The sequence below is a fragment of the Mustela nigripes genome, chromosome 12, assembly GCF_022355385.1.
Source record: "Mustela nigripes isolate SB6536 chromosome 12, MUSNIG.SB6536, whole genome shotgun sequence".
In the NCBI taxonomy this organism is placed as follows: Eukaryota; Metazoa; Chordata; class Mammalia; order Carnivora; family Mustelidae; genus Mustela; species Mustela nigripes.
In genome coordinates, this window is record NC_081568.1 from 101,293,808 (window position 1) to 101,311,466 (window position 17,659).

Below are 17,659 nucleotides of genomic sequence, written 5' to 3' on the forward strand. Positions count from 1 at the left end.
ATATTCTCCAGTTCCGAATATCTGTTATGTGTTCATAACAGAACTATGTGGGGCCCCTGGCCTTCTCTGGGCATCTTTGAGAGGAAGGCCCTGCTGGGAACACGCCCCAGCTGTGCTCCTCCCCCAGGTCTCCCCGCCCCCCCAAGATCCCATCTCACCCGAGCTCCCTGGCTCTGCCAAACTTCCTCGTTCCAGCAGGTTCTGGCCCACTGTTGTCATGACATCTAGCTATCCAGGAAGTTGAAATTCTTTCTCTGACAAAATGAGCTGTAGTTGGAAGTTTTAAGAGGGCTGTTTGCCTCAGAGACCTGAAAAGCAAAATCAGGCACCAGAAGGGCAAAGCATGGGCAGGTCAGCAAGAGAGCAGGGGACCCAGTGACTCCACCTTGCCTCTGCCACAAACTGCATGGCCACGGCCAAGCCACTGGCCCCTCCGTGTGTCAAATGAGAGAACTGGATAAGATGATTTCAAAGGTCCTTCCCAACTCTGATTCCAAGATGACAGAATTGAGTTCAGGAAGATGCTGAGCAAAGGCACCCAGGCTTCCAGCATGAGGGGGCCGGCCCTGGAAGGCGATCTGTCCTTCTTCCAAGGCATTTCCTCGGGTTAGCTCTGCACCTCAAGTCAGAGGCCACTCTCTAAAGATGCCAGGTGAGTTGTAGGTGGAGGCAGCTGGGGAAGGAAATCGTGAAACTGCATTGTAACATGAGGGTTGCCTTATGTGTCTAGACAGGGTTGGAATCTTAGCATCACCACTGGGGGACTTTAAGTGAGTTATTTAACGTACCTGAGCCTCAGTTTCCTCATCTGCTCAATGAAAACAAAACCAGTATCTATCTTCTAAGATTACGGTGAGTGTTAAGAGAAAATAATTAACAGCAAACACCTAGCACGGAGATTAGCACAATACCTATGTTCAGCAACTCTTGGTTATTTAGTCCATGTTTGCTATCAGGCTGGCCCCTAAAGGAGGAAAGTATTTTGTACTCTGAGCCCCGAAGTCCTTCTTATCAGCTTCTGGTCACTCCCTGTGGCCTTGCTAGGTCACTTATTCATTCAACCTATGTTTGTTGAGCCTCCACTGAGTACCAGACACGGAGTGAAGAATTAGCACAGGGAGTTACAACACAGTCCCTGTTCTCAAGGAGTGGGAACTATGCTTTAGTTAGCATTATAGACTAGGCAACAACTATGATGCGATGGGACACATTGATCAGGTGTAAGCATTGGGTCTAAGCAGATAATAGACATCAGAGGAGGCGTCCTAGGCAGGTGAGATCCAGAGTGATTCTGGAAGGGTGAGGGAGGATGGGCTAGAATGAGTAGTGGCAGGGTAGAGGCTTCTAGGGAGAGGGGGAAATGAGTCTGCACAGGTGAGCAGGATCATATCACCAAAGATCTGTGTCCTATATTATGGGACTTAAACTTGAGACTTTAACTTAGGAGTAATACAGAGACACTGCAGGATTTTAAGCAGGGGAGTGGCAGGACCAGCTTTGCATTTGAAAAGGTCACAGTGGCTGCTCTGTGTCGAACTAAAGAATGAGAGGTAGGGGAGGGTACAAAAACCAGAAGAGCGGAGAGCGGTCCAGACAGCACCATGCTGAAGGTGGTGACAGTGGAGAGAAGTGGAGGAATTTGAGGAATGATTACACGGTACTGTCTGCAAGGTTCCGCAGTGAATTGGGAGACAAAGGGACAGAGAAGGAGGGATCAAGAATGATGCCTAGATCTCTGGTCTAGGGAGCCAAATGGATGCTGATGTCATCAACCAAAGTGGTGACCACTGGAAAGACAGACAGTCCGGGGAGGGGGGGGTGGTGAGGCATGAGATCAGTTGTAGGAGATACAGGGCACAAGCCGCTGAGGGGAGAGGCTATTAAAGGGAGAGCATGATGGATCTTAGTCACAGATAACTGAGGGAGTCCCAGTAGAAGAAAAGTTTAAGGACAAAAAAGGAAAGGGGCCCAGAGTCAATGGTGTGAAGGCTCTGGAAGAAACCAATGGTCATAGGACGCAGAGCGTTGTGGGAGGATGAGCATGAGACAGCGGTGAGGTGAGGCCGCCTTGGCTCTTGGGATGAAGTGAAGGATGCAGCCACAGGTGTGCAGGTACCTCAGGTCTTTCTCGACTCAGGACCCAGAAGCCCTGCCCTGCCCTGCCCCTCACCTCCTGGCAGCTTATCATTTTCCTGGGTCCTCCGGAGTCCTTTAGCCAGTTGGTGAATTAGCTCTTTCATTTAGTGGGACCACCTTGAACACATAGTTGGCCTCAGCTAAGTGACTCTGTGCTTTAGGGTTCTCATCTGTAAAATGCAGATTGTCTAACCTGGAAGGGCAGTTGTGAGGCTTAAATCGAAGTGTGTGTGAACACGCTCAGAACAGTGGTCAGCCTCCAGCACACTGCTTACGACATTAGTGGTCTTCATGCGATGTGTGCCGACTGACACCGTGTTTACCTGAGTGCTCCAGGAGATCTTCCTCATCAGAAGCAACCTTTCTGTCTCATGCCCTTTCAAAGTGGAACTTTTTTTTTTTAAGCTGCCTATTTCTGTTCATTTGCAAAAATCAAAGTTAATATACACTGTACTCTCTAGTGTAGGGACTCTACAAGTGACCCAGCACTTAAAAAAAATTTCTGGCCACATCAGTTTTTGGGATTTAGGGCCATGAAACCTGTATTTTTTTTTTTTAAGATTTTATTTATCTATTTGAGAGAGAGCGCACACAACCAGGGGGAGAGGGAGAGGGAGAAGCAGGCTCCCTGCTGAGCAGGAGCCCCTGACAGGTGAGACTCGATCCCAGGACCCTGAGATCATGACCTGAGCTGAAGGCAGACATTTAACCGACTGAGTCTCAGGAACCTGTATTTTTGACATTGGTGTGCTGAAAGAGCAGAGTGAGCAGTAAGTAGAATCAAATTTTTGTCCTGGCTCTACATTTAAGTAGTTGACCTTGGACACTTGTCTGAGCTTTTGTTTCTTCTTCCACGAAATGAGGGAAGAAAAACCATGGAGTTCATGGAGTTACTGTGAGGGTCAAAGGCAGAGCCCTCTGCAGGCGGTCTCCCCCCGCACCGTGCTCTGAGGTCAGGTCCAATTCGATGACTGAGTCCTCCAGCGCATCCAGGGAGGCCGTTTACCAGGATCCCCCCTCCCCACCTTAACAGCTCTATACCCCACGTAAGAATTTTAGAGCATTTCTTATTAAGATATTTCACGCAGCCCCATGAAAGGAAGTGGGATGTATCTTAGTTAAATTTATACTCACCATCCCCCTGTTGGGGGTAATACTTTTTTTGTTGTTTTTTTTTTAATCTGCCTTCAGCTAAATTTTGTTAAGTTTCAAAGGGAAATCCTCTCAATCTGGTGTCTGAAGGACTCCAGTTCTGCGGGCCAGGATTTCGTTTATTTTTAGTGGGGTTTCTTACTTCCTGGCAGCAGCTGCTGACTGAGGAAGCCTCATAAAGTGGGTTCTCCCCCAGGCACCCCCCCCCATCCTGGGAATCTGCCCACTGTCCTCCTCTCAAAAGGTCAGGGTCTTCTGCCAGAGCTCAGCTTGTGAAGCTGAGCAGGAGGGCTGCTTCTCCACGCTTGCATCTTAAACCCAGAGCGCAGTGGCCCACCGGACTTTGACCGCACTACCCTAGGAGGTCCCCAAGCAGCAGAGGGGAATTTATAGACAAGGGAAATGGAGCTGGCATACGTTGTGTACTTCACCGGGATCACAGCCAAAGGCAGTTCAGACTCAGCTCTTCTCTTCACTCAGGAACCCATGGGCTTTCTATGGAAGGAGAAACTCCACATGCAGCCCCTTTGAAGTTGAATGCTATAGTTCCCTCGTATGTTCTTATTTTGGTGTTGAGTCTTTTTTCCTTCAGTGATCCTGGGTTTGAAGGGCTAAATCAAGTGGTTCTTTATAGATGGGAAGGACTCCATTCTGTCCCCAGGGAACTCTAAACAATGGGGTGCCTCTGTTTCTCCTTCACGCACATTTATCTCCAATTTGCTTCCTACAGCCTTACTTGGCATTGCGTTAGTGAAATCAATTCAACTTGCCGTCTCTACTCCCCAGACACAGAGTTGGCTGCGGTTGTGGGGTTTTTAAGTTTTTAAATTGACAGTGCTGATTTCAGCCCTACGTTGCTCCCTCCCCAGAAGGTCCAGCCACTTCTTTCTTTTTCGCTTCTGTCATTTGTCCTGGACCAGCAATTCTCTTGGCCACTATCACACCCAGAGCCCAGCCCCAGCCCCATGGAGTGGTGGGCAGTCGAGGACTGAAGAAATCCCAGAAGTTCTGTGCCCTCCACTCCCTCATGGGCCTTCAGAAGCCAGAGGGAAGCAGGAAGCAGAAGAATGCCACAGGGGGTTGGGAAGAGTCTTCCTCTTTTAATATTTAGACTTTAAATTGAGTAACTTTTCAAGTATTTATTTGTGAAGAACCTGTTTTCAGGTTCAAGGGCAGCTGCTATAAACCCGGATCTTCAGTGAGCAATAAAATCTGAAGAGACTGACTCTCAGCTCCCTGACAAGTAGGGTGACCAGATAATGTCATTCCTGGCTGACTCCCCACCCCCACCATGGCTTCCCATCTCCTCTAGAAGGAAATCCAAGCTGCCCAGCCTCCAAAATCTGTCCCCTCTGGGCCTTGTCATCTCCTGCCCACCTCAGGCCTTGGTCTTCTCCCCAGATGCTGCCTCGGATACTTCCACTTCTAGGCAGCCTCTTTCTTGTTTGAGGTCTCACATTTCACCTACTCAGCCTGACTCTGGCCACCTGGTCTGGAGGAGCCTCGAACAAGTGCCCTGAGTTCAGGGCACAGGTCTGTCCTTGTCACTTTGCCTCTCTTCCTATGTTTTCCCCCAGAACCTTACTAAGAGCCACTACTCAGGTCCCCACCTCCACTTCATCTCTCTCCACAACTCGGTAGCATTTCCCGAAGTCTGCCAAACAACCTCCCCATTTCCTTCTTTTCCCTCCTGTCTCTTCCTCAAGAAAAATCATCTTTCCCCGTGTCCTATCTCTTGAGGATCCAGTGTCAGGATAAGAACGGGGACTCAGAAACATAAATGCATTCAGCAAACCCTGAGGGACTGTGGTGAGCCAGGCACTGTGCTGGGCCCTCACTTACCCCAGCCCATGAATCTTAGCTTTTGAAATTGCTACCTGGGTATAATGATCCTAACCTCTCAGACCCTTAGGCTTCTTATCTTTAAAATAGGGCTAGTAAAGTCTATGGTGATAGTTAATTTTATGTGTGTACTTGGCTGGGCCACAGTGCCAGATATTTGGTCAAACATTATTCTGGATGTTTCTGTGAGAGTGTTTTTGGATGACATTAACTTTTAAATCGGTGGCCTCGTGCTCGCTTCGGCAGCACATATACTAAAATTGGAACGGTGGCCTCAAGTAGAGCAGATTGCCCTCTATGATGTGGGAGAGCCTCATCTAGTCGGTTGAAGGTATGGATAGACAGGGACCCTACAACATCAGCTCTTCCCTCGGTCTCCACGCTGCCAGCACACCCTGCCAAGTTTGGACTTGCCAGCTTTCCTCACATAAGCAAATTCCTTAAAATAAATCTTTCCCTGTGTGTATATATATATACACACACTCCTACTGGCTTTGTTTCTCTGGAAAACCCCAAACTGATACAATTACCTTGTGACATTTTATAAGCTCCATTAGCACTAATAATCTTTGAGTGCCCATGTGTGTTACTCACCCTGCTAAGGGTTTACCATACATTATCACAGGTAATCCTCACTGTAACCTTATAAGCTGATGTCATTCTTATCCTCCAGGGACAGCAAGATGGTGGATACTTAGATGGCCGTCGCTCACAGTGAAGACTGGCTTGATGGTGGTTTGAAGGGGCAGTTCATAGAGGAGAGACCTATGTCTCTCCTCTACCTGGACTTTGTATGTTCTCATTTTGAACCTGTCCACTTAAATAGCTTCTCACTGATAAGTTCATACACTAAAACAAGCCACCCACGAGGCCAGCTTCCAGCAAAGCAGAAGGTCGGGGACAGCCACAGCTTGTAAGGTACTATGGTTTACGGACCAGCTCCCAGGCAAACGCCACTCCACATTCACCACAGAACTGGCCCTGTCCACCCTGACTCACCTGCTCACCCTGTCGCTCTCCCTGTGTGGTGCAGTGGCCCTTGGCCTGCTCTGAGAAGCGGGAGCCCCTGGGGAGAGACTGTAAGTCCTTCTGTAATGATTCTCTTGGCTGGCCATGCTAGATGTGTCCCCAGAAACTTCCCTTTACCTATAAACAAACTTTATTTGGCCCTTTTCTTTCCAATTAAAAAGAACAGTTTTTAAAAAAAAATTTTAGAAAAGACAGATAAGTGGGCAATTTTCTTCCATGCAAATTAGACTGAATTGTACGAAACCAGGGTCCATTTACTATATTCCTTTTAGCATTTTACTAAGAGCTGTTCCATGTTTTCTTCTTTAACGTTCCCACAATCCTGTGAAATGGGTATTGCTTGGCGGATGATGGCACAGTGGCTGGAGGGACACGCAGACTTGCCCAGTCACACAGCTCCAAGTAGTGTAATTGTTATTCCAGTCTTGCTCCCGGGAGGGCGCCTCCCCAAGAGTGAGGGCTTGGCAGCTCCAGGGAGGGCTGGTGACTCTGGCCATTCCCTACTTCTGCTGGGGAGTGTGCCTCAGCGGAATGCCTGAAAACAGTGGGACTATTTGCTTTCTCTCCCTGAATTCATTCATTTCCTCATTCATTCATTCAACGAGCACACACACTCTGTGTCAACATGTTCTAGATGCTAGCAACGAGACCCAGTTCCTGTCTGGCCAAACACTGGGTTGACATTGTGCGGACAGTAAAACACTGCAAAAGCCAACTTCAGCAAAACCTTCCCTGAAGGAACTTACTTTCTCTCTGTCCTAAAAAACTCTTAACGCTGGTTTTTGCTAAGACGTGTCCTTGTTACTATGCTGTTGTGTCTGCTTGGTTAACATTTATTTTCTTATTAATCCTTTCCGAAAGCCATGCTTTCTGAAGCCAGGGAGACTACATATGAATTCCTGGAGAACAGAAGTCATGCACCTTTCGGCTGCTCAATAAATACGCTCTGACGTCATGCCAGTCATTTCTGATGCCCAGTAATTTCCATGGAATCAAAATGGTCACACTTACGCAAGTCATCAGTTTTATTTTAAAGCATTGAGGTGCATGCTCTCAGTTTTCCTATCACAGTTTTTTTCTCCGGGATCTAAATCTGACTGTGAATCCCTGAGTGCAGAGCGATAATCTATGATATAAGCTGACACACAGCTCTGTGAATTTCCTGTGCCCGCAGCCTAGGGAAATCAGAGAGGTTTGCCAGGGACATGTTAGCTCTAAGAACATATTTCCAAACTCCGTGTTTGCTGTCTCTTTCTCTTTCCTCTTCTTCCTTCTCTCGCAGTCCCTTGCAGTGTGTTTTTTCATACAGTAACTTCTGGGCTGTGAACTAAGACTGAGGGACAGTGAGAAAGGTCATTGCTCCCTGCCTATTGTTCCTTCGGGTTCCCAGACCCCAGCTGCGTTCTTGTTTAAACACAAGACTTGTTAAGTACTTCCTAAAGCTAGATGTTTGGAGAAGGAGAAGGAAAAGCTGTAGGAACTAAACCAGCTGCTGGGCTGGGGATCATAGTACAGAAACTACAGAGGCCAGTCATGAAGGCGGGGACAAGGCAGTGGGGGAAAATGTAAGTTAAAGAGCCCCCTTTCTCTCGGGGCTGTGGGAGCTCATGCCTGTCCTCACCTTGGCAGCCCTCCAGCCTTGTTTGACCTTGGAGCTATCCCTTGCGGGGCAAGGGAGAATTTCCCTCAGCAGTGCCTGGTCGTTTGCCAGGAGACCTGGTGCCCTGCCAGAGTCACAGGTGATTCTGACAGGCTCCTCACTAGCTGATCTCCGGTCAAGGCTGGCCTGGCCCCAGAAGGAGGCCCTGATTGCAGTTCCTTGAAGGGGACTGTGGGAAGTGGATGTGGGGCTGGGGAGCCCTTCTCTCCTTTCCTGAGGTGGCCCCGGGGAGGGGTATAACCCCTCCACTACTCTCCCCCCTAATCATAGTTCTCAAATACTGGGTGGGTCCTGCTCTCAAGAAGGGATGGCACCCCACCACCTACCCCCACATGCCCGAGGCTGGCACAATAGCCAGATCTCCTGCACAAAAGTCTCTCTCCACCTGGCCTGTCTCCTGATCTAAAATTCACCGCACTGTACTCTTTCTGCTAGGTCCAGAAAACCCTATGAGGATGAACAAGCGTCATTTGAGAGCGTAAGATTTAAAGCTGTGCGCTGATCGGCAGGTAAGACTGTCCAGCATGTTGATGCCAGCCAGCTAGGAGACAGCAGGGCTTTGAGAGATGGGGCAGAACTCTGCGGGGGGGGGGGGGGGGGGGGGGGGAGTCTGAATGCATAGGTGGGTCAGAAAAAGCTGCAGCACCGGGTTCTCAATAGACATTTGTGCCGATAAGGTGGCGAGGCAGGGCAAGGCTGGGCATGCAGCCCAGGGAGGTAGCAGGGCCTGTGGGTTCTGGCTGAATGGGGGTGCGTGTCCCACTGAAATAGGCAGTCGCCAACCACTCCCAGCCATTGCTGCTCCGTGAGAATGTGGCCCCCACTGGACAGCTTTGGCCTTCTTTTTTTTTTAAGGAGAAGGGAAAAACCACAACTAGTTATTTTTTTATATGTTGGCAACTAATTCAATTATTTACAAACTATGTACAGGTCTGCAGAGTATGAGCTAAATAAAATCCATGGGCCTTATTTGGCTACTAGGAAATAATGGAAGAGTGAAGGAGGAGACTGCCCAGGACCATACAGAGGGCCGCTGAGACACTGTTCTTCCCAGCTCTAGTGCGTAACAGAAAATGATTTAACAGGCGGGAGGCTCTTCATGATCAATAAAACCCATTTAAGCCAAGAGCCAAGTGCTATATTGTCAGCCTCTTTACACCCCAGATCCATGCCTTGACCCTGGGGTGGGGGGAAGTTCAATTCACTCTTTAGTCTTTCTCCTCTTCTTCCAAGCTAAAAATAATAATAATGATGATAATAATAATAATTATTATTATTATAATAATAACAATTAATTTAAAAAAAAATAAAGCTAAAATGCAACGCTTTGGCAGCTCTCTGGAGAGGCAGCACTTAATTCTAGAGGAGACCTTTGCCTCCCAGTCATTAGTCAGGAATGTTCCAGGTGAATCTCCAAGCCAACAACATTTAGAACTTGGATCAAAGCCCTGAATGACCTTCGGCAAGGTTCTTAGCCTATCTGATTCCCTTCTTTTGCTCACTAAGAGAAATTTCTGTCGGGCAGAAAAAGCATAAAACCAAGAATGGTTACTAATCTTCCAGACACCTTTGCCTCAGTTTACTCCTCCATAAAACAAGTGGAAGAAGCCTAAGGCCTTTGAGAGCCAAGGGTGCATCACAACCTTTTTACATAGAGTGCTCCCCTCTGTGGAATTCAGGATTGCCCTCCAGCCACTGTGTGAAATGGGTGATGTTTGAAGTCTCTGAGCTTCATCCTATCTCCTCCCAGGCCTGGTTACCTGATGCCCTGGCTGAATTCTGGATGCCCCAGTGACACTTTACTGAATCAAACTGTTATTTTACTAAGTGACATAACAAGGTATATGTAAATGAACATAAAAAAAATAGAGAATATTATATACACATGAATATCACTTGGACCAAAAACTACATGATGAATTTGTGCCCCCCCCCGCTTTTTTTTAAAGGTTCAGAATGTTCTAACCACTCATTTTAGAAATCACATTCAAGACTTTCACACTGAATGCTGTGAAGTGTTTAGTGTTTGGAACTATCTGCTCATCCTGACTTGGAAGCAAGTTTATTTATTCAGCATAAAAGGAAGTATTTGAACTAACAGAGTGTGATTCTCTGCAACTTTTAAAAGCAGCAAAACTGGACAGGCAACTTTTAGGACAATAAGACATATTTCTCTGTTCTGAATACTACTTTGCTACCTTAATGAAGTTCAACATGAAAAAGGACATGAGTTTTAGTAAATATAAGGATATATTTAGGTGATTAAAAATGAACTCTTTTTTTCTAAAATCCCCTTCTATTGCCTTCTTCATTCAGTTATTTAGTTTTGAACCACCCTTTTGTGAAATAACATGTTAACAAGGTTTTTGAGAGTATCACATTATCGCCTGGGGAGAATAGAATGACTTTCCCATCCCACCTTTATTACTTTACTTACATTATTTTGGACCCAGCTGGACTTTTGCAATGACAGAATGCAAAAAAATTAGGGTAAGAATGGGGTGCCTGGGTGGCTCAGTTGGTTAAGTGTCTGCCTTCAGCTCAGGTCATGTTCCCAGGGTCCTGGGATTGAGCCCTCATTGGACTCCTTGCTCAGAGGGGGGTCTGCTTCTCCCTCTCCCTCTGCTCCTATTCCTGAGCATGCTCTCAATCGCTCTCAAATAAATAAATACATAAATAAATAAACAAAGAAATAATAAATAACATCTTTTAAAAAAGAAAGAAAGAAAAATTGTCAAATATGCAGAAGAACTGAACCAGAGAAAAAGGTCTGGCAACTGCAGAAAGAGATGATGCACAAGGATGAGAATGGAACAGAAGGCAGGTGGAGCCCCAGCTACCCCAGCTCTGGGCAGAGGGCACGCCCATCCTTCCTGCATCTCACCGGGGCTCCTCTCTCATATACTTTCTCCAGGGCACAATTTCACCCTGTTCCCAGCTCTCCCGCCTCCGCGCCAAGAAGCCAACGGATGCTCTTTAAGCCCCTCCTGGTTTCTTCCTCTCTCCCAGGTGATCATTTTCATCACTCCCTCTAGATCCTTCCCTACTACTTACAGCCTTGCTTAATCATTTGGTAGCTACCGGTAAGGAACGACATGGCCCAGAGAATTCCATGGAAGCTCTCTTCTCCTAAGCTAGTGAGTGGGAACCAGCATCATGCTCTGCCCAGGATAGATGGGCTGTTGATGCTGTACTCTCCAAGCTGTCTGTGAGCCACAGGACTTTTCTTTTTCTATTCTTAGACATAATCTGCCATTCTTCTACCTTCCTTTACATAGCTTCTGTTTTTCCTGGCCCTTCTCCTTTGCCTTGGCTTCTAGACAGTAGAGTGATTAGAATGTGCTGATGGAACTTTTGGCCCTTGTTGTAGATCCTGGAGCTGGAGGGCCCTGCATGATGGCTAGCGACTTCTACAGAGTTTTTCCCTTGCTGGAGTCAAGCTAGCCACGTGGTCCGGTCCACAATGGGCAGCTCCTGCACAAGGCAAATCCATCACCTCGCTTGCTTAATTTTGCTTCCTCTTTCTGGAAGTTGAACAGGTTGGCTGGTAGGAACGAACAACCTTGCACCGAGAGCATGTAAGTGACTTTCCACGGGCCTCAAGGTGCTTTTCCTTCTCAGGAATGTCAGTTACCTCTCTTTCTGGATTTCATTCGGATGTTATATGCAATTCTGTTGTGCTGCCGTTCTGTTCTTTTTTAGGGAGGTAGATACTGCTATGCAGGTACTTGTTACTTTTCATGCAGGTCAGCTATCAAGGTTTAGCTCTCTGGTGCAACCAGATTGTGCTTGAACACTGACCATTCACCAGATACGCAGTGTTACTGAATTTCTCCTCCATGACACAGCGTGTTGGCATCAAAGGGTCAGATAGAGGCAGGAAATTGATCTCAGAACCCAGTTTGAAGGTGTACCAGGAAATTAATTTTGGAGAGAATTGAGATTGAAGTTAATCACTTGTTGATTTGACGAATGTGTACTAGGTCTCTACCATATGCAAGGCACTGGGTTTATAAGCAATGACAAAACTAGAAAGCAGTTTAACCATAACAACAGATGATTTAAGAGTTCCAAGACATGGAGACCCAAGAACTCTTTGAGGAAGAAATGAAGACTATCCAGAAATAATAATTTTACATTTTATATATTACCTCTTCTCCTACCTTTTCATTTTGAAAATAGGACTCTTTTATCAACGAAGCCTGACAGAAGAAGCATCATGGGCGAAGAATCAGTGCCTGTCTGGTGTAAGATTACACAGGCGCAGGAGGATCCATGGGGAAATATGACCTCTTCTCTCTGTGGCCTTTGGACACTAGATACTGGGGATTTTTTTAAAAGATTGATTGATTTAAAAGATTTTGTTTATTTATTTGAGAGAGTGAGCAGGGTGGGGTTAAAGGGTGAGGGAGAAGCAGATTCAGGGAACCTGACGGGGGCTCAGTCCCTGGGACCCAGGATCATGACCTGAGCTCAGGCAGATGCTTAACCAGCTGAGCCACCCAGATGCCCCAAGATTTATTTATTTATCTTAGAGAGAGAGAGAGAAAGAGAGAGAGAGAGAGAGCATGCTAGCAGGGTGCAGGGGGACAGAGGGAGAGGAAGAGGGTAAGCAGATTCCTGCCAAGCTGTTTCGGGGCTCAGCGTGGGGCTCCATGCAGGCAGGATCTCATGATCCTGATATCATGACCTGAGCTGACAGCAAGAGTGGGGTGCTCAACCAATTGAGCCACCCAGGCGCCTCTGATCCTGGAGATTTTTTAAGGGACTGAACAACCTAATCAAGGGAAATAAACATGAGTGAAATTCTGAAACTTAATTTTGAGACCAAGAACTATAAAACTGACCAAGACCCTAACTTAGATAAGATACCCAGCGTTAGCTAAATTCTATTGAAAATTGTATTATCGCAGAGGTGCACTAGCTTAAATAGAAGAACTAGAAAAAAAAATTAATGCTAAAATAAAATGAAGAATGCAAAAATCATTTCAGATTTAAGAGTTATTTATAAACGTGTTTACAAAGAAGTTAATGCAAAAAATCAAAAATAAAATCAAAGTGAGCTCAGGTCTTCTGGCCCGTTGGAAGTCTGGAATTCTAGGCACATCTTTGGTGATCTTGGAAAGGGAAGCCTGTGAACTGGGGACAGATTTTCAAAGTTTAGATCAAAGGTTTTGTTGCCTAATGAAGAAGACTCCACCAAACGGAGGAATCCTCTCTATGGCAGCTCCAGCTAAGTGCTTTCTTTTTCAAAGAGCAACTTGCACAATTTCTACGCAGTATTTTTCAACCTCAGGTTTATTCTAAGGTACAGCTTTTCTGATAAGATATAAACTCCAGACTTAGAAGAGCTTGACCCACCCCATTTTAAACAACACTGAGAATTAACATTGTAGTTTGAAAAAGATAAATTCCCAACTCTTTCCTATTTTTGTTTAATTTTTACCTCCTGGAATGTTCTCAGTTCTCTCAAGAGATTGTAGAATTCACTCTCCAAGCGAAAGCAATTTAAATTCATTAAAAAACTACTTGGGACACCTGGGTGGCTTAGTTGATTGGGTGGCCAACCCGTGCTTCTGGCTCAGGTCACAATCTTGGGTTCTTGAGGTAAGAGTCCCTCATCTGGCTCTGCTCTCCGTGTGGAGTCTGCTTGAAGTATTCTGTCTCCCTCTCCAGCTCTGTCCCTCCCCACTGCACGCTCAAGTGCATTTACTCTCTCTCTCTCAAATAAAATTTTTTTAAAAGATTTTATTTATTTATTTGACAGAGAGAGATCACAGTAGGCAGAGAGGCGGACAGAGAGAGGGGAAGGGAAGCAGGCTCCCTGCTGAGCAGAGAGCCCGATGCGGGACTCGATCCCAGGACCCTGAGATCATGACCTGAGCCGAAGGCAGTGGCTTAACCCACTGAGCCACCCAGGCGCCCTCTCAAATAAATTTTTAAAAAATTAAATGAAAATGAAAATAAAAAGTATTTTTAAAAACTATGGAATTTAAAGAAGCCCAGGTAAGAGCTTGAACCGGGGTGGCAGTGGTAAGGATGAGAGCAAAGAAGAAAGAAGTGGGGCGCCTGGGTGGCTCAGTCAGTTAAGCGTCTGCCTTCAGCTCAGGTCATAATCTTGGGGTCCTGGGATGGAGCTGGGCCCACACTGGGCTCCCTACTCAATGGGGAGCAGGCTTCTCTCTCTCTCCCTCTGCCTGCCACATCCCTGCTTGTGCCCCTTCTTTCCCTGTCCCATAAACAAATAAAAAATCTTTTTGAAAACAGTTTTTAAAAAAAGAGAGAAGGAAGAGACATTCACAGACACAAGAGATACTCAGAAAGAACCACCAGTCTCAGGAATTGGATGCCGAGGAATGATTCTAGAGGAATCAAAAAAGGTTGAGGTTTTGAATCTAAGTGACTGAAAATGTTTGTATTAAGAGGGTATGGGAAACAGAGGAAAGATCCATTAGTAGATGCGGAGGAGGTTGAGGTAGAGCTCGTTGGTTCTGATTTGTTTATCTGTCGAGTTTGACATGACAGTTGTATTTACAGTGCGGCAAAAGCCAGGCATTGGCAGTATCTGCCTTCCTTGCAGTCGTGTTCCTTGGTTCACTATTGGCTTTTACCCTTGGCCTCCGGCTGACCAGATCCAGATGTGAAGTTAACTCTCAGCAAGCTGAGTGACTGAGTTTAGCAGCTGGTTAGCTACCAACACAAAGCACAATAAAGTAAATTGGAGAGGGTTTAAAACCAAGAGACACCATCAAAATGTTTAAACAGGGGCACCTGGGTGGCTTAGTAGGTTAAAGCCTCTGCCTTCAGCTCAGGTCATGATCCCAGGGTCCTAGGATCGAACCCCACATCGGGCTCTCTGCGAGGCAGGGAGCCTGCTTCCCTTCCTCTCTCTGCCTCTCTCTGCCTACTTGTGATCTCTCTCTCTGTCAAATAAATAAAATCTTAAAAAAAAATGTTTAAGCAGTACTTTTTTTTTTTTTTAAAGATTTTATTTATTTATTTGGCAGAGAGAGACACAGTGAGAGAGGGAACACAAGCAGGGGGAGTGGGAGAGGGAGAAGCAGGCTGCCAAGTGCGAGCCTAATGTGATGCGGGGCTCCATACCAGGACCCTGGGATCATGACCTGATTCCCAGGCACCCCTAAGCAGTACTTTGTGACAAAGTGAGGCAATATCTACTTAAACAATAGACCAATTAACGGTCAACCTTCCCCCTAGTCACGAAGTGAATAGTTATCCCTTGTTGAGCCTTAATGGGGAGACTAGGAATCACTACCCAATCTCCAAAAGGAAAAACCATTATCAGAAAATGGATCTCAGTAGTTCCTTAGGGAGCAGCTGAGTTTTGGGGTGGAAACTATAACCTCATCACCAGATAATAAGCACCTTGCTAAAAAGATGTGTATGTGGGGCGCCTGAGTGGCTCAGCGGGTTAAGCCTCTGCCTTCGGCTCAGGTCATGATCTCAGGGTCCTGGGATCGAGTCCCGCGTCGGGCTCTCTGCTCTGCGGGGAGCCTGCTTCCTTCTCTCCCTCTCTCTGCCTGCCTATCTGCCTGCTTGTGATCTCTGTCAAATAAAAAAAAAAAAAATTAAAAAAAAAAAGATGTGTACGTTCGTATATTCAAATTGTCCCTATCAATATCTCAATGAGGTTTTGTTTTGAAATAATGTAGATTTGCCTCAATCAAGAAAAGTAAATGAATCTGAACTTTAAAAGCTGGTAAACCAAAATTCTAAGATGTTATATGTATTCTGACTATGTTAACAGAATGCATGTTTCTTTTTAAAAATATTTTGAAATGCGTTCTAAACATAGAGAGAGGATAAATACCAAATACTTACATGTATACCATTTGTATACAACAAATGCCATATTTGTTTCTGTTTTTTTTTTTTTAATATTTTATTTATTTATTTGAGAGATAGAGATCACAAGTAGGCAGAGAGGCAGGCGGGGCGGGGAGAGAGAGGAAAGCAAGTTCCCTGCTGAGCAGAGAGCCCAAAGTGGGACTCCATCCCAGGATCCTGGGATCATGACCCAGGCGGAAGGCAGAGGCTTTAACCCACTGAGCCACCCAGGCACCCCCCTTGTTTCTGTTTTTTAAAAGGAATTGAAATGATACAGAATTTGATGTTCTATGTCTACCTCAGCTTCCTTTCCCTCCCCTCGTTTGTCAGAGGTTTATTGCTATACTGAAATTGGTATGTTCTTTCTGTGCATTTTTTCATACTTTTGCTATACACAAACATCCCAATATGTATGATATGATATTATTTTGTATGTTCACAATTGCACACAAATGGCATCCCATACTATTTTCTTATTCTATCATATTTTTACATATTACAGTGTATTTATCCATTCTGCCACTTTAGAGACATTTAGGCTCTTTCCAGTTTTCCCTGGAATGAATTACCTTGTACACATTTACCTGAATGTGGGAGTTTCTCTAGAAGATCTTAGTAGATGTGGAATTACTGAATTTCAGGAATTGTACATCTTTTCCTTAACTAGAGATGGCCAAGTCATCCCCCTAAATGATTGCTCAGAGGACATCCCTCCTAACACTGTATGAGCATTCATAATATTCCATACTAGTCAAACAGGTTAATTTTTGTCAGCCTAGTGGGTGTTTTAATTTTCATTCCCTGATAAAGAGTGAAGCTTCTTTCAAAATATCCAAGCTCTCTTAAGTGAGCTAGGTTTGCCTCTCATCAATCAACTGAGACAGAGTGTTCCAGAAAGGGAGTATAAGAGTCAGAGAAAATTAAAGCTAGGACCAAGAACTACTGCCAAAGATAGATCAATCTGAGATTAAGGTAAAACATATTTGAAGTTACAGTCAGGGGAAAGCATGAATGATTTCTAAAAATCATTTTGCTAAGCACCTTTCAGAGCTTATCTAATTAATACATATAGGACTAACAGGTAATTATCAGTAAATGGATTATCAGCAAGGGATTATCAGTAAAATTATGAGCAAAATCAGTGTCTGGACAGAAACTGGACCCCAAGTCTCTAGTTCTTTGTGATGGCATATACATGATGATAATTTGGGGGCATTTGTTGTAGGTGCTATAGCAACCCCCTGGGTAAAGGATACATGTTTAGTAGAAGGTGAGCATCTTGAAATTTACAGTTAACTTCTTAGTCTGAAGAATGGGAGATGGGCTTCTGTACTGGGGGAAAACGTTTAGACAGAGATAAACCCAGTGCTGCCAGTTACCACTGTGAGGCTCTCCGAGTCTCAGTTTCTTCAGAATCACTACAGGATTGAAAGTAACCACTGTTTCTAGTCTATTGCCCCGTACACCTAACTATGTAGCGAATTCATGATTGTATCAAAATAATTGAGCAACCACTACATTCCAGGCATTGCTGCAAGTTCTGGGCACACAGCAGTGAACATTAGATCAAGTTCTACCTGTCAAGAAGCTCACATTCTGGGACAAACAATGAACAAATAATTCACTATGTGGAATGTCAGATGATAAAGGCAGCTGAGAAAACAAATGTCATGTAAAAGGGAAAGACATGGAAAGGGGTCTCCTCGAATCAATCTGTTTTCTCCTCCTGCTCACTGCCAGGCTGCCCTGGGAATCATCTTCTGAGTCACTGGAGTTCTAAATTTCTTGAACTGTGAAATGGGAAAATGACAATGGAATTGTGTGTAGTTTTATTTACTTGCTAAAACTATAGTTTAGACAGTCTTTCCAAACTTTGATTTGTTTAGAACTTTCACTTTAAAGAAAAGAAGGCACGATTCCTTACTGATTTAACATTAACAGAATGGTTGAAAGTGGTCCAAAATTATACAGATTTTAGTGGCATGAAAAAGG

General features: G+C 45.3%; 1 long non-coding RNA gene across 4 annotated transcripts; it reads left to right on the top strand.

Annotated features, from left to right (window-relative positions):
• The first annotated feature begins 278 nt into the window (after window positions 1-278).
• On the top strand, window positions 279-17,211 carry LOC132027954 (uncharacterized). Of its 4 annotated transcripts, none has more exons than XR_009407276.1 (5): window positions 279-652; window positions 5,804-6,048; window positions 8,255-8,328; window positions 12,002-12,066; window positions 17,193-17,211. It is a non-coding gene; the product is annotated as an uncharacterized LOC132027954 (long non-coding RNA). The 4 variants fall into 4 exon arrangements; XR_009407277.1 differs by lacking the exon at window positions 17,193-17,211 and adding an exon at window positions 10,734-10,828 and having other exon boundaries at window positions 12,002-12,209; XR_009407278.1 differs by lacking the exon at window positions 5,804-6,048.
• Window positions 17,212-17,659: the final 448 nt, after the last annotated feature.